The sequence below is a fragment of the Nyctereutes procyonoides genome, unplaced genomic scaffold, assembly GCF_905146905.1.
Source record: "Nyctereutes procyonoides isolate TBG_1078 unplaced genomic scaffold, NYPRO_anot_genome, whole genome shotgun sequence".
NCBI classification, from domain to species: Eukaryota; Metazoa; Chordata; class Mammalia; order Carnivora; family Canidae; genus Nyctereutes; species Nyctereutes procyonoides.
This window is the reverse complement of record NW_026575145.1, coordinates 11272473-11289750: the sequence shown is the minus strand read 5'-3', so window position 1 is coordinate 11289750 and position 17278 is coordinate 11272473. Positions and strand designations below refer to the sequence as shown.

The window sequence follows — 17278 nt, the reverse complement described above, 5'->3', positions numbered from 1 at the left end:
TCCTCTCTGGTAACCATCAGTTTGTTCTCTATAGTTAGGAGTCTGTTTCCTGGTTTGCCTCTGTGTCTCTCTCTCTCTTTTTCCTTTGTTCCTTTGCTTTGTTTCTTAAATTCCATCTATGACTAAAATCATATGGTATTTTTCTTTCTCGGATTTATTTATTATTTATTATTTATTTATTTATTTATTTATTTTCATTTTTCTTTTTTTTTCTGTGTATTTTTTTATTGGACGTCAAAATTTGCCAACATATAGCATAACACCCAGTGCTCATGGGCAGCCCAGGTGGCTCAGCAGTTTAGTGCCACCTCCAGCCCAGGGCCTGATCCTGGAGACCCAGGATCGAGTCCCACATCATGCTCCCTGCATGGAGCCTGCTTCTCCCTCTGCCTGTATCTCTGCATCTCTCTCTCTCTCTCTCTCTCTCTCTCTCTCTTTCTCTCTCTCTCTCTCTCCCTCCCATAAATAAATAAATAAATACAAATCTTTAAAAAAAAACACCCAGTGCTCATCTCATCAAGTGCCCCCCTCAGTGCCTGTCACCCAGTCACCCCAACCCCCCACCCACCTCCCTTCCACTACCCCTTGTTCATTTCCCAAAGTTAGGAGTCTCTCATGTTTTGTCACCCTCACTGATATTTCCCATTCATTTTCTTTCCTTTCCCCTTTATTCACTTTCACTATTTTTTATATCCCTGAATGAATGAAACCATATAATGTTTGTCCTTCTCCAATTGACTCATTTCACTCAGCATAATACCCTCCAGTTCCATCCACATCAAAGCAAATGGTGGGTATTTGTCATTTCTAATGGCTGAGTAATATTCCATTGTATACATAGACCACATCTTCTTTATCCATTCATCTTTCAATGGACACTGAGGCTCCTTCCAGTTTGGCTACTGTGGACATTGCTGCTATAAACATTGGGGTGCAGGTCTCTCGGCATTTCATTGCATCTCTATCTTTGGGGTAAATCCCCAGTAGTGCAATTGCTGGGTCATAGGGCAGTTCTGTTTTTAACTCTTTCAGGAACCTCCACACAGTTTTCCAGAGTGGCTGCACCAGTTCACATTCTCACCAACAGTGCAAGAGGGTTCCCCTTTCTCCACATCCTCTCCAACATTTGTTGTTTCCTGTCTTTCTCTAACTGATTTATTTCACTTAGCATTATACTTTTCTAGATCCATCCGTGTTGTTGCAAATGGTAAGATTTAATTCTTTTTTTATGGCTGAATAATATTCCAGTGTGTGTGTGTGTGTGTGTGTGTGTGTGTGTGTGTGTGTGATCTTTATCTATTCATCTACCAGGGCATGTGGGTTGCTTCCATAATTTGGCCATTATAAATAATGCTGCAATAAACATATGAGTACACATATCTTTTTGAATTAGTTTTTTTTTTTTTTGTATTCTTTGGGTAAATCACCAGTAGTGGAATTACTGGATCATATGGTAGGTCTATTTTTGACTATTTGTGGAACCTCCATACTGTTTTCCACAGTGGCTGCATCTGTTTGCATTCCCTCTAACAGTGCACAAGACAACTCAATCATATTTTAAATAGAAGGAAAAGAAGAATATTCAGGGATCTAACATGCATTGTCAAATATCTGAAGATCTCATAAAGGCACTGAAAACAAATCAAGTATTTGCATAAGAATAGGTAAATCAGCAGAATAGGACATAGAATCGGGAAATAGATTCTGATATATATGAAAACTTAATATATGATGAAAATGTTAGACCAATTCAGTGGAAAAAAGGGTGGTATAGAAATGGTATAGAAAGATTTGATATAGAAAACAAGTTGAACTCCTATACAAAAATGATTTTAAATGGGTTAAAAGCTTAAATAAAAATAAAAGGATAGGGTGACTGGGGGCTCAGTCAGTTGAGCGTCTGCCTTTGGCTCAAGTCATGATCCTGGGGTCCTGGGATCAAGCTCCACATCAAGCTCAGATGGGATCCTGCTTCTCCCTCTCTCCCTCTGTCTGCTGCTCCCCCTGCTTGTGCTATCTGTCAAATAAATAAATAAAATTTTTATTTTTTAAAAAAATAAAGGATAAAAACGTTTCAAGAATGTACATTTTGGGGACATTTTCATAACTAAGAAAGTAAACCTAGAAGCTGTAAAAGAGAAGATATATACTTTTAGGTATATTAAAATACATATTTCAAATGATAACAAAAATAGGCAAATGAGAAATTTAGAAAAAAATTTTGCACAAATGAAAAATGTAAGATTCTTATGCAATGAGCTCCTCTAACATACAACCCAAAATAGAAAGAAAATAGCCAACTTGCAGAGGAGCAAAACCAGACGGCATACAGATTTGTGAAAAGATCTAAATCACTAGTAGTTAGGGAAATGGAAAATAAAGTAACAGTGAGGTTTAAACTAACCATTGGTATGGCAAAAATAAAAAAAAGAATAATAACATCCATTCTGGTATGGATGCAGGGAGAAATGCTGTCATTATTCCTGGTGGAAATGGGAATTTTTATATCTTTTGGAATCTGATAACATTTATTAAAATTAAATAGCTACATCCTTTGACTCAGTTCTCACTTATGGAAAGCTCTCCTATAAAAATAAGAGCCCTGGTACACAGGACAAATGTACAAAGGAGCTAATCATAGCGTTGTTCAATATAGCAGAAAACTGAAAACAAAATAAGTCATGGTACGTGGGCACCAGAAGTAGTAGAAAATGAAGTAGAACTATGCCAGTTGACTTGGGGACATTCTCCTGAGATATTTCCTAGTGAGAAAGACAAATGCAGGACAAGACTATATAAGACGATCTCAAAAAGGTATACAATATGATTTCTAAAAAATGGTGCCCAAAACACATGTATGGGAATATATATACTTTTATGTACATATTTATGTTTACATAGGACTATATGAGCATGGATAAAAATATGCAAAGATGGGGTGCCTGGGTGACTCAGTCATTTGAGTGGACTCTTGATTTTGGCTCAGGTCATGGTTTCAGGTTCCTGGGAGCCTGACTCAGGCTCTGTACTCAGCGGAAAGTCTGCTTGAGGATTCTCTCTCCCTCTGCCCCTTCCTGTGCTTGCACTCTCATTCCCCATCTTTCTCTAAAATAAATAAATCTTTAAAAAAGGAAAAATATGCAAAGATACATGCTAACTTGCTGACATGGGTTGTGGTAGGGTTTGGAGTAGCAGGAAAACAGAAGAGGAGGAAGGAGGTTTGCAGAAACAAAAGGAAAAAAATTAGTCTACACCCAAAAACCCCAACATGTATGATAGAATCCCATTTATTCATTAGTGCAAAGATTTATATATAGTGCATATGTGGAAATAATTTCTGAATGTAATAAAGTATGTAAAAACAAAACATTTCAAAAGCACTGCACTTGGCTATGGTTGAGGCTCTGGATTGAGGCAAGTCAATCACTTATTCCATCAAACACTAGAAAGGACTTAAAGTGTGCCACCTAATGGCAGGTGCTTTCTAGAAGTAGATGGCATCCATATAGGCAAAGCTCCTCAGTGTTCCTGAAAGGATGCTTTTTAGTTGTGTGTTTGTTAGATTTTGAAAGTATTTGGATTTGCCATCAACCATCCAATCCCTACTCTTCGGGTTCTTTCAGGAGAAAATAATCTCAAACTCTGCTATCTGTATGGGCTGCTATCCATATTCCAACTGCTTCAGTTTCCGAAGAGGAGAATGGGTTCATTTTGGTTGCTGTTAGCTAATAATTTAATAATGATGCTATAACTGGGATTTTCTTCTAGTTGATAGGTCTGGTAAACTTATCTGGGTAAAAGTTTATAATGGAGGGGTGCCTGACTGGCTCAGTTGGAAGACCGCGAATCTTTACCTCAGGGTCGTGGGTTCGAGCCCTACATTGGGTGTAAAGATTACCTTAAAATGAAGTCTTTTTTAAAGCTTGTAAGGGAAATTGGTGTACATTTTGACTGGATCTTTAATAGGAACAAAACCACTTGTTTCACAGCAAAGTAGACTCAAAGAAGCTGTTGAAGTGGCTGCAACCTGAAAATTTTAATAATTAGTAGTCTTTCTATGGCTACTAAGTAATTTCTTTTCTCTTATCATGGACTTTGTTACCTCTGCAAACCATTTTCAGCCCTTAGCCAACCACACTATAAGCAAAGAGATCTTAACCAAAGAAGAAAACAATTTTCAAAAATTTGAAGTTTCCATTCTTGGTGCAGATATTTAGGTATCTCCAAGGCTGCCCAACATTTCAAAATGATGGGGAAGCAAGGAAAGGAGCTCATGGATTTTGGATTTCCATCACTTAGCCTTAGCCTTTCACAGTCAAATTGGTGAAACAAAGAACAAGTGACTGAGTCTAGTGTCAGCTCTGTGATGCTCAGCTCAGTGACTTGAGACAAATCACTTTCACTCTTTACAGCCTAGTGTTCTCATGTATTCTCTAACACATGATCTCAATGAATCCTGCTCTTTTACTGAATAGCACTCATAAAAATATGTAATTATATGCTTATGTGTATGATTATGGGTTTAATTGCTCTTTCCTCCACTAAAACATAATTTCTATATGGATAGGGACAATATACTATAACCTCAACACCTAACATAGTGGCTGACACACACTCAGATTCAATAAAAACTTATTAATTTAAAGAATAAATGAATATATAAAATGAGATAAATGATCTCAGAGTATTCCTGAATCTTATAGTATATGATTCTCTAAATGCAAGAAACTTTTCATTTTTTAAGTTAGGCCATAATTCTATCACTTTGCCTACACATCATCTAGTCAATGAAATGCCAAAGAGAGCATGGCTGTGTACTGTGTAGTTACTTTGAAGAAACTAAACCTATTAGTCATAATCCCATATCTCTATAGGGGTCTGTAAGATGCCCTTTCATCGGGATCCCTGGGTGGCGCAGCGGTTTGGCGCCTGCCTTTGGCCCAGGGCGCGATCCTGGAGACCCGGGATCGAATCCCACGTCGGGCTCCTGGTGCATGGAGCCTGCTTGTGTCTCTGCCTCTCTCTCTGTGTATGACTATCGTAAATAAAATTAAAAAAAAAAAAAAGATGCCCTTTCATCCACAGCTTTTAACAGAGCTACAGTTCATGCAAGATAGATATTTGTTGTGGATTCTAAAATATTTTCAATCTCCCTTGCTATTTTGTTCCTGGATCTTGGAATCCCAATGGCAATTGAAAAATTACTAGAAGGAAGAAATTCACAGAAGGAAAAGGACTTATAATTATCTAGTCCACTGATTTTCTTTTTTTTTTTAATTTTTTAATTTATGATAGTCATACAGAGGGAGAGAGAGAGAGAGGCAGAGACACAGGCAGAGGGAGAAGCAGGCTCCAAGCACCGGGAGCCCGACATGGGATTCGATCCCGGATCTCCAGGATCGCGCCCTGGGTCAAAGGCAGGCGCCAAACCGCTGCGCCACCCAGGGATCCCATAGTCCACTGATTTTCAAACTATATTTTAGCAGTAAAACCCCATTTTCCAAAAAAGAAATCTTATAAAGAAACTTGATATTTCTATATGTTATTTTATGATCTATATAAATAGGTATAGATTTTGGAAGGAAAGGAGGGAGGAAAAATGGAAGGAATGAAGCAGAAAAGAGACAGAGAAAACACAAAAGGAGGGAAAGAAAGAATAAAAAAGAGAGGGAAGGAAGGAAGGAAGGAAGGAAGGAAGGAAGGAAGGAAGGAAGGAAGGAAGGAAAGAAGAAAGTAAGGAATGGGGCAGCCCGGGTAGCTCCGTGGTTTAGCGCCACCTTCGGCCCAGGACGTGATCCTAGAGACCTAGGATGGAGTCCCACATCGGGCTCCCTGCATGGAACCTGCTTCTCCCTCTGCCTATGTCTCTGCCCGCCCCCACCCCCCGCCTCTGTCTCTCATGAATAAATAAATAAAATCTTTAAAAAAAAAAGAAGAAGAAAGAAAGGAATAGATGGAGGGAAGAAGGGAAAGAAAAGATCTGCTCTGGTTGGAGTAAGAAAGGGAACTAGAGCCCTCTCTCCCCAAGCTTTGCCTTGACCTCCACATTGGGCTCCTGCTCCATCATCATCATCTTCTCTGCCTCCTCCTGACCTGTCTGGTCCATAATGTCCTCTAATGTACCACTGAGACAAGTTTGAAAGTCACCTGTTTGAATTGAGTATCTCCTTTGAACAAATAAGGAAACTAAGACTTGATGACTGAGTTACATTCTGTAGTATTCCAAATCCTTTCTTCTAAAAATAAACCCATTTTATTTTTGTTTATTAGTAGATGATTCTGTACAGTCTTCTCCAAATAATTCTATATGAATCCAGATTATCATTGCTCAGAATATTCTTCTTATTGTTAAACTACTATAATTTAGTTCTACCCATGTAATTTTTTTCAAAACAATTTTTGAAAATATTAAAATTCCAAAAGCATTGCCTTCTTATTGCAAAAATATAAAATTTATTTTAAATTTTTTTTAAAAATGACCTTTATAATCACTCTGTAAATCTAAATTTTGCTTCTATTTACTTTGAAAACACAGATGGGAATTAAGAGAAGATATTATTTAACATTGAAATGAAGCAGAGTTTACCCAAATGAAGAGGAAGTAAATGTGGTTACTTAATAGACAGCAAAAACTACATCTACCAAAAAGCAGACATGCAGTTATTGATCTGGACTTGGCACAATGACAAACTACTCTGCAAATCTTCCTCTTCCCAATTAAGGTGTCTCTCTTGAACTGATTGAAAGCCGTTTGATAAGTATACTTTTTTCAAGATGGTGTGCTCAGTTGGGGGTCTTTTTATTAAACTGAAATTCCGTCATTAGCTTTGACTAGCACCAGCTGCTTTATAAATTCTGTGTTGATGTAGGCCTCCACTGGTATTCCAAATATTGCAGGTGAATCTCTGACTCCAAAATCCTCAATCATGCAGTATGAATAATTAACATCTGATAAATGCAGAATAGCAAGAACTCTCATTAGAAGACACAGTAGTGGGGTCATAATCCCATCTCAGCTTCTCAGAGCACTGAACCAAATAGGACATTAGTTGTTTTTTAAAAAAGGCAACTCTAAATCTCACCACTTCCCAGTTTTTTTCTATACCTGATCAGAAATGGGAAAATGAGGACACAAGATGAAATGTCTTTGTCTTGCTGCAAGTTTAAAGACAGAATCCAAGATCCAGCACATTCTAATGGATGTTTGCTTGACTATTTTAATTCCAGATCAATTCCCAGGGATGTGCAACTCATATCAGCCATAATTGTTCTCCCTTCTAAATAGTTTACATTCTATCACTACTTTAACACAAAAGAGAAACTTTTTTATTCTTGAATCTAGTAATATTTCTCTGAGATACATGGTAAAAATATAGCACCAAAGAGTTATAGGAAATTTCCTTGTAATGTTGAATTTATAAAAACATTTACTTTGCGTATTGGGTTTGCCTAGTAAAGCCTTTCTTAAATATAGTCAGTATGATCAGGAGATAAGCTTTAAACCATGATAAGCTTGAATTTATGAATAATGCAATACATTAAAATGAAATATGCAATGAGAGTTCAGTGGTTGAGAGCAGAATGTTCTAGAATCCAATTCCTAAGCCTTGATTTCTTCATCTGTAAAATGGGAATAATATTAGTGTCAGGCTCATGAGGTTATTCCAGGTACTAAGTGAGAGAATGCCTATTTGGTATTTAGCATAGCACAGTGCATTTGTTTTCTATTGCTGTACAACAAATAACCATGTACTTAGTAGTGAAAAACAATACCCATTCATTATATCACAGTTTCTTCAGGTCAGGGCATGGCTTAGATGGCCCCTCTATAATGTCACAAGACCACAATCAAGGTTTCTTCTGGACAGTGCTCTCATCTGGAGGCTAAATTGGGGAAGAAATCCCTTCTAAGCTCACTCATTCTTAGAAGAATTCATTTCCTTGAAGCTTTAAGACCAAGGATCCCAGCTTCTTTCTGGCTGTTGGCTGGAAGCTTCCCCCAGTTCCTCACCATGTGGGCTTCCCCAACATGGCTGCTTACTTCATTAAGCCAGCAAGGTCAGTTTCTAGGTTGAGTCTTCCATCAAGACAGAGTCTTTATTATGTAACACAATCATGGGAGGAACATTGCATCACCTTTACAATATTCTACTGTTAAAGCAAGTCATAGGTCCTGCCCACACTCATGGGTGAACACCAGAAAGCAGGACTCATTGGAGGCTACATGTGAGTCTGTGTGCCACGTATAACAAATACATGAATGAATAAATGTGTGAATGAATGAATAAATGAGTGAGTGAATGAGTGAATGTAGATACCAACTTAGGTATGAATGGAGTAAGCCATAAACTTCTCAGACATCAGTCAAGGATAGTGGGGAATGGAACCCTAAGGGAAAATCAGGGTTTGTAGTCCCACTTTAAGTTGATAAACTTCTTCAAACATATTTATGAATATTACCAATACCTCAGTGGGTAAATGGGCAAAGGACATAATTATGTGATTCATGCACAGGAAATATACCTAGTAAATTTAATTTGAAAAAAATATTTAAATCTAATGTGGATGGGACAAGAGACTTACAAACAAAAATTTTTTAAGACTTTATTTATTTGACAGAGAAAAAGAGAGCAAGTTTAAGCAAGAGGAGGAGCAGAAGGAGAGGGAGAGGGAAAGAATCCCAAGCAGACTCTACATTGAGCATAGAGCCCCACACAGGGCTCCATCTCACAATCCTGAGATCATGACCTGAGCCAAATCCAAGAATCCAACACTTAACCAACTGAGCTACCCAGGCATCCCCCAAACAAAAATGTTAAAAGTATTAATCTGTAATCCTTGTTTTATTAGCTGATTACTCTGACATGAGTGAACAGTAAAATAAATTGCATTAGTGCTGTTCCCCAAACACCTGCCATAACCTGTAACCTGTAACTCACCCTCAGTGGATGGATATTTAATGATAATTAACTCGCAGTCAGTGGTAAAAGAGTTAGTATGGATGACTGCAGTAGCCAGATCATCAAAAACCTTATTTTCAGATCTAGGTTCATATGGGGAAGGGGAGCTATTTACATTTTAAAAAATTCATTTCTACTACCCTCATAACTGAAACACAATAAAACAGATAAAGATCAGACTCAAGAAGAACAAGATTATTGGTCAAAGGGAATAGATACTCCGCAGGACACAAATCTGCCCAAGATTGAAGTCGGTGCCTTTATATTAAATGAATATTCTTAAGGCAACCCCTTGACTTTTGATGATTTTCCTCCTTTTTAGCTGGCTTTCTGGATGCCGCTGGGCAAACACCATTCTTGGACCTGGAATGAAGCAGGTAGGTTTTTTGCTTTTCCCTCTCCTGTAGGCCTGTTCCGAGCACACAGGGAATATTAGTCTGGATGCCAGTGATAATGTGCTAATATGTTTGTCCACATGTGTCATCAGATCTTTTCAGGAATAAGTTATAGCATGTGTCTTTTCATGGCCAGGAATGGAAGGGTCAAAAAGTAAATGAAAGATAGTAAGTTATTAATGTTTTTTATCCTTGGTGGGAATGAGGCAGCCAAGGTTGGATTTGTTCCTGGAATGTCAGTGGGCTCTCTTGTGGTGTCAGGGAAGTGGGCATTGGTGGGACAGCTGCAGTGGAGAGTGGTAGGAGGCGGCCCAGCCAGATGAGTGCATACCTGAAGATGATGCTGACCGGTGAGCAGGAGACAAGGTCTAGGAGGGCCACAGTCAGGTCAGGGCCCGTGTTCCCAAACACAGCTCCAGGTTTACTAGCTCCAGGAGATCTGGTGAGTTCTTCAAACCAGTGCCACCCACCATCCCCACTGATCAAGGGCAGGGACAGTCCGGGACCTGAGGCCGAGCTGGGGAACAGGAAGGTAATATGGGAAAGATGGGTAGAAAGTAAAAGAACCAAGCAGATGATGATACAGTACATTTCTGAGAGCAGCCACAAGTTACTGAGCACTGGAAGAGAGGAGAAAGTTGGTTAGGATAGAGACCTTCAGCAGGAATGAGCAGATCACATACTTGTTCTTTATATTTGGCCCAGGTGAAGGCTGGCTGTCCCAGCTGGTGTCCACTGGTCTCTTCCCTCCTCAGTCTATATAATAAGTGTACTTTCATCCTGATCTTTTTTTTTAAGATTTTATTTATTTATTTATTCATGAGACACACAGAGAGAGAGGCAGAGACACAAGAGAGGCAGAGGGAGGAGCAGACTCCATGCAGGGACCCCAATGTGGGACTCGATCCCAGGTCTCCGGGATCAAGCCCTGGGCTGAAGGCAGACGCTTAACCGCTAAGCCACCCAGGCATCCCTGGTCTTGATCTTTTAAATGTAATTGCCCTAGACTTGTCTGGGCTAGTTCCAACATGTGTCTGCTTCGGGTGACTCCGAAGGATGCATGTCTGCATTGGTATGTCTTTCTTGGACTATAAACTTTTAGAACATGGTGGTCAAATCTACGTAGTTCTCTATGAATAGTGTGCAACACTGTAAGCAGTTAGGTGGCTAATATTTTTAAGATGAAGGACATGATGCCACATAGAAAATGCAGCCTCTTTCTTGTTTGTAATAATACCAACGGAACTTGAAAAGTGAGTACTGTGCTGGTGGGAAAAGAGCCGTACCCTTCCAGTGCCGAATGTGAAACCAGCTTTCTTATTCCTCCTTAGATGTTTACTTCTAGAAGCCTGGTGTATGGAAAAAGTCAGCAGCATGAACAAAGATTTGTTGAGAATCACTTTTCACTATTAAAGATAAACATTGAAACAAGGCCACTGGGAGAAGAGAGCCTCTTCACAATGAGCAGAAGTGAATCTTTGAGGAGTGAAAGAAACAGGAAGGCTGGGATAGTTGGAGTGAAGTCTCAGTGAGGACGTGGATGACTTGGAGGTGGCTAGGAGCCCATCACCTCTGCCGAGCAGCTGAATGTGCCAGAGAAGGTGAGGGTAGGAATAAGCCAGACGGGAGTTCACTCTATGCGTTGTGTCCATCTGGGGGCAGTGGGGACAGGTGAGACACGAGGCCAATCTAAACTTCATCCAGAATTACATAGAAAGCCTTCTAAAACTCTAGGCATGCAACCAAGAAGGCACAAACCAAAGTGGCCGTGTCACATTGTGGATAAGAACAAAATGAGATAAAAGAGGGGGGGGGCAGCCAGCGCGTAGAGCATAGGGGAAGTACAAGTCTCATTGCACGCATGCTTGGCGCTTGGTGCTTAATGTGGTCTTATGTGCTACCCTCTCACTACAGCACCCCATTGCCAGTATGCTCTCTCCATTTAAGCCTCTCCTAGTCCCTCTCTTGTTTTTATTTACACCCTTCGCCCTTCTCACTGACTGTTCTTCTTACCCCCTGCTCATCTTGCAGCTACTACACTCCCCTACGCTCCCCTCCCATTCAAAGCCCCAATTCTCTAAATGATCAACTACATACACTCATTTCCTCATTCCCCTACATGCCTCAACCCACTAGCATCTGGCACCCATGCCCACTTTCATTCTAAAACTGCTTTCCCCAGTGTCACTGGAGTGCTCCTCATTGCTAAAAGTAATTGCGTATCTCCATTCCTTACCTTACGTGACGTTTGGACCACATTTAATGACTGAAATTCAGCTTTAGAGTCACATGTCTAACTACTTAAATGGACAGCCCATAGCGTCTTTAAACATCAAACTCAGGGGGCCAGAGTAGCTCAGTTAGTTAAGCATCTGCCTTCTGCTCAGGTCATGATCCCGGGGTCCTGGGATCGAGTCCTCGAGTCTCCCTCTCCCACTACTTGTGTGTTCTCTCTCTCTCTCTCTCTCTCTCTCTCTGCCAAATAAATAAATAAATAAAATATTTAGCAAACAAACTAAAACTGAAACTCAGTATGTTCCAAGCTGCACTCATTTTCCCAAACCTAGTCTTATTCCATGTCAGTAAATGACACCACCTCTAAGCCAGAAACACATGGGTTTTAACCAGGTCTTTTCCTCCGTCCTGCAGTGTGCTCTCCCTCACTGCCTATAGCATTACACTTAGTTCAGACCACCACCATCACTCACCAGTGTCCCCAGCCATCCACTGTCCCACCACCCATCATCTCTCATCTATCCTCTGGAAAGCAGTGGAAAGGGTCTTTCTAAAATGCCAGTGTGATTATGTCAGTCATCTCCTTAAAATTTTTCCGTGGATTTCTACCATTCCTAAAATAAAATCTTCCTTTTTATGGCTTGCAAGATCCTCCTCAAGCTTCATTTTCAACACATCCCCCTCCGTACATCACAACCTGCCAGGCTTCTTGCTCTCTCTTTTCTCTCTGGCTGTTTCCAGTGCCTAAAACGCTATCCTCCAATCTTTCTTCTGGTCAAGTCCTTCCAAACCTTTAGGTCTCAACTGTAATCACTTCCCCAAATCCAGGTTAAATAACCTTCTAGGGGCATTTATTATATTGTAAATGTTCTCAAAACTGACTTCCACTCAACCAACTCATCATGTCCTTAGTAAAGCCTACTAACTCCAGCCCCTGAGCTCACCGCTGAAAGGTGGTAAACTACACTCTAGGACATCCACCTTACTTATGCTCCCACAAGGTGAATTCAGTCAGGTGCCTAACTAGAGTCAGACATGTTTGTTGCAAGCTATGTTATACCAGTTTTACTTGGTATTAAAATTATGTTATTCAATGAAATATTATATAAATTCATTAGATATGAGTACAGAAGGAAAGTTATTATTTCTATGAAAACTAATGCAGGCTCCTAAGTATAAGCTGCTAAAAAATTGCTGTCACATGGATGTAAAAGCTATAAATGTGAAAAAACACCCGGATATCTAAACAGATTCTACTGAGAAAGATTTGTAGGTACCTAAATTCTTATCCCAATTTAAATAGATTAAAGCTGGAAATAACATAGAATACATTTATTCTGGGTGTGATTTATACCAGAAAGATGACCTGGGGCTTCAGTTATGGGGACATATGTAAAGAGTCCTTAGCCATACACCAAAAGGTTGACAAAGTGATGTACATTTATATAATATTTTATCGAAGTAAACTTCACATAACATACAATTAACCATTTTCAAGTGTACAACTCAGTGGCATTTAGTGCATTCACAATGTTATGCAATCACCACCTCTTTCTAGTTTTAAAACTTTCTCGTCACCCCAGAACACCCTGAACCCTTTAAGTAATCATTCCTCATCCTCCCCTCCCTTGTTCCTTGGCAACCTTGAATCTGTTTATGTTGAAATAGAACATTTGAAACATGTAGGTAACATTTTTTGTGGTTCTCTCTACTTTCTTGACTTATTTGATCAGTCTATTAACCATTGATCTAACTCGAGCTGGATACATGTGCTATCCTTATAGCTCCACTATTTTTGCTTTTTTCTGTTTATTTAGTTGCCTGTATCCTACCCCCAGGCACTGAGTGCTCTGTAGGCAGGGTGGTGTTGGGGTTGTTCATCCATGGGTCTACAGCCCATGGTACAATGTCTGGCATACAGTGTGCTCCATTCATAAGGACAATTCACATTATCAAGAAATTAATTAATCTGTCCAAGGACATAAAGCTAGTAAATGCTGAGTCACAACTGAAACCTAAATCTCTCTCACCACCCACTAGGTAGCAAATGGGGCCTGTTTGGAAGGCAAATTTAGACAGCAGTCACACTAGAGTTGATACTGAGGAGGGTTTACTCTGTACCCAGTGCTGTCCTAAGCTCTTTTCAAGTATTATATTGTTTAATCCCCTAACAACCATACAAGATAAGTAGTAATATTAGCCCAGAAATTCTGGAATGTGAAATGGTGATGCCTGAATCCAATCCAAGTATTACAGACCTTGAGGGAGGCTTTGAGTCCACGAGTAGCTTAGTCAAATGCCAGGAGAGACCCATCATTTTATCACTTTAATAACAACTTTTAGGACTGGTTTTAGGGAAAAGGAAATAGATGTGAAAGCTAAAATGGAGCCTGCTCTAGAGTTTGCCTTGCACACACACACACACACACACACATCTTGGATTGTGTCTCATATTTGCTTGCTTATAATTCTTGTGGAAGATGCCATTTTTATGCTTTTACGTACTTGCATCCTACAAGTACAACCATATCTACTCTAAAGTAGAATACTGCTGCCTCTCTGCTAGGTCCTGCTAAGGCTCTACCATTGTGCCTCTCCAAACCACTGCCTTCTGCACAACCAGCAAGGCATCCACCCGTCTCCTGGGCACCACCACTCCAGATTATGCAGGGTGATACCAACAAAACCCCAGAGCACCAGATGGGCCAGTGCTGCTCAGTGGTCTGTGGTACAGCAGAGGAGAATACCTTACCATTTTCTCTCAGCATCTGTTGCTACCAAAGCAATATTGGCTAGCTCTCCCTGCAGGGAGCTGCTTCTCCCTCTGCCTGTGTCTCTGCCTCTCTCTGTGTGTCTCTCATGAATAAATACATTAAAAATATTTTTAAAAATTCTGGAGGCTAGAGTTAGGGGTGATTGTTATATTCACCTTTTTGCTCATCCACATTCTCTTATTTTCTATAACACACATGTATTGGTTGTGTGCTTAAAAGTGAAGTAAAAAAAAAGTAAAAAATAAAATAAAAAAAATAAAAGTGAAGTAAAATTAAACAGGGATAAATACTCTTCAATCAGACTTGACATTCAGCGCCCTGATGGCTCAGTCTTCCTGCAGCCTTCACCTTTCTCACTGAACAGAGGATGGAAGTGCTCAAACGGAATCAAAGGAGCTCTGGTCAAATCTCTTTTGCTCCCTCTGCTTTATCTCTGAGTAAATGGGTATTCTTGAGACCTCATGAAAGCCTTCTCTGTGCATTGAACAGTCCCAGCTGTTATGTTTAATAATAATAATAATAATAATAATAATAATAGTAGTAGTAGTAGTAGTAATAAATAATAGTACTTTTAAAAATAATGTGTCTGAGGCTTTTACAAAATAAATGGGCTCATTGTTGAATGAGTGTTGACCCAAAATAAAAGTAAAAGGCTTTAAAACCAATGTTTCTCAGTGTGCCTTTCTGTTAACCATTTTTCAATGTGATCTTAAATAAATGTTCTACTCTAAGCATCCCATTTTTAGACTCAAATCTTTGAGTAAGCCTTCTTCTAAAAATTTGGAATTGGATTAGCTTTTGGGTTTCTTTTTCATTTTCCAATCTGTGTAAGAACAGTATTCTTGGGGCACCTGGGTGGCTCAGGGGTTGAGTGTCTGCCTTTGGCTCAAGTTGTGATCCCAGAGTCCTGGGATTGAGTCCCGCATTGGGCTCCCTGCATGGAGCCTGCTTCTCCCTCTGCCTGTCTCTCTGCCTCTCTCTCTCTCTCTCTGTGTCTCATGAATAAATAAATATCTTTTAAAAAAGAACAGTACTCTTATGTATATAAATTCTCATGAAAAAAATTTAGGATCTGAATTAAAATACTCTGACAACTGACTTTCTGTAGTGCCTTTCTACGTGTTGGCCACTATTTTAAAAAAAATTTTTTTAAGAGGGAGATCACACACATGTGAGTGAGGAAAGGGAAGGGCAGAGAGAATCCTAAGCAGAGTCCAGGGTCAGTGTGGAGCCTGACACCAGGCTCAATCTCATGACCCTAAGATCACGACTAGAGACGAAACCAAGAATCTGAGCTACCCAGGTGCCCTATGGCCTCTATTCTTACTATCATCATCATCACCACTGCAAACATCTAGATTGGACTTAAAGTTTCCAAACCATTCCTACACACAGTATCTCTTGTCATAGTTGCCCTATGATCCCCATTTTAATGAGGGTGAAACTGAGGTTCCTGGAGATTGAATAACTTTCCTAGGATCTCACAGCTAGTTCAAGTACAGAGCTAGGCCTCAACCCCAAACCTTCCAGCTCTACGTTTTTTATTCTTTATTCTACCACAATGCTATTCCATTTCCTTAGTTGCTAGATTTTAGTAGTGGTGGCATTTGGCTCGGCTTAGAAAATTTCAAATTAAATCTTTGCGTAGCTACCTTTACCTCAAGATAACAACCTCAAGATAACAAACTTAGTCTGAGAGCCTTATTCCACATCTGTCCACCGTTTTGAATCCAGCATCAAATTCCAAGGATACGCTTTGAAAAATCAAAATTGGTGGAGTGGGGGTTAGGGGTGGGGAATAAAATGAGTTTTTGAATTTTCTCTAAAATTATAATTGTTCCAGGCAGCTAATGTTTAATTACTGATGTTTAAAATTATTTAAAAATGTGCAGAATGAGGAGCACCTGGGTGGCTCAGTAGGTTAAGCATCTGCTTTCAGCTCAGGTCATGATCTCAAGGTCCTGGGATCGAGTCCTGCATTGGGCTCCTTGTTCAGCTAGGGAGTCTGCTTCTACCTCTCCTTCTGCCCCTCTGCCCACTCATGCTCTCTCTCTCTCAAATAAATAAAATCTTTAAAAAAAAAAAGAAAATGTGCAGTATGAATAAAATGCTCTGTTAGGAGAAAACAAACCTAAGCAATAGAGGGCGAGGCAGTATCCAATGAGAATCAAACTGTGAGGCTAGATTGGAATTCTGGACTTGAGGGTTTTAAATCTGTGAGGCATCTTGCCTCAGAGAATAAGCACAGAAGAGCTAGGGAATATGTCTGCCTAAGTATGTTGCATGCAATATTTGGGACATATTTATACTACAAATTATCTTTGCTTATCTGAAATTAAATTTAACCGAGAATCCTGTATTTTCTCTGGCAACCTTGTCCTGGAGGTTAGTGCATAAGGCAGCTTTGGGCCAGGTGCAGAGAACGTTGGCTTAGGGACATTCTTAATAAGGCAGGAACTAGACCTGGGCTTATCTGAGCAAGTCTGGATTCAGTCCCAGGTTGTACATGTAGATCTTTGTCAGGTGTCTCACCATCCACTCAGGCCTCTTGTCTTTGCTTGGAAGTCTCTATAAACTGTGCCTAAATACTATGGCGTTAATCACAAGACCCCTGAAATATTTTCACATTGTAGATAATAAATGGCCCCATACTTAGTATTTAAAATAAGGACTACTCCCTGTAATATTTAGTTAAAATTACAAAAGGAGTACAAATAAAGCCATCATTTTGTTAAGATGTATGTCTTATTTAAATTTCTCCATGTTAATAAATAAATAAATTAATTAATTAATTAATTTATCCGTGTTGTTACATGTATGTTTGTTGTGTCAAAACTTTCACTGACAAAGTATTTCAATTAGCTGCTAAAAGAAATACATTGAAAAAGTTACAACTGATGTACATTTGGGCTAA

The 17278-nt window shown here is 39.5% G+C and overlaps 1 long non-coding RNA gene across 1 annotated transcript in view; it reads left to right on the top strand.

Moving 5' to 3' along the window:
* The window catches only part of LOC129499341 (uncharacterized), a 154319-nt gene that overhangs the window by 134057 nt on the left and 2984 nt on the right, over positions 1 to 17278 (top strand). Inside the window, exon 6 of the long non-coding RNA XR_008662376.1 lies at positions 9283 to 9337. This is a non-coding gene — a long non-coding RNA (uncharacterized LOC129499341). The remainder of the gene's footprint in view (positions 1 to 9282; positions 9338 to 17278) is intronic.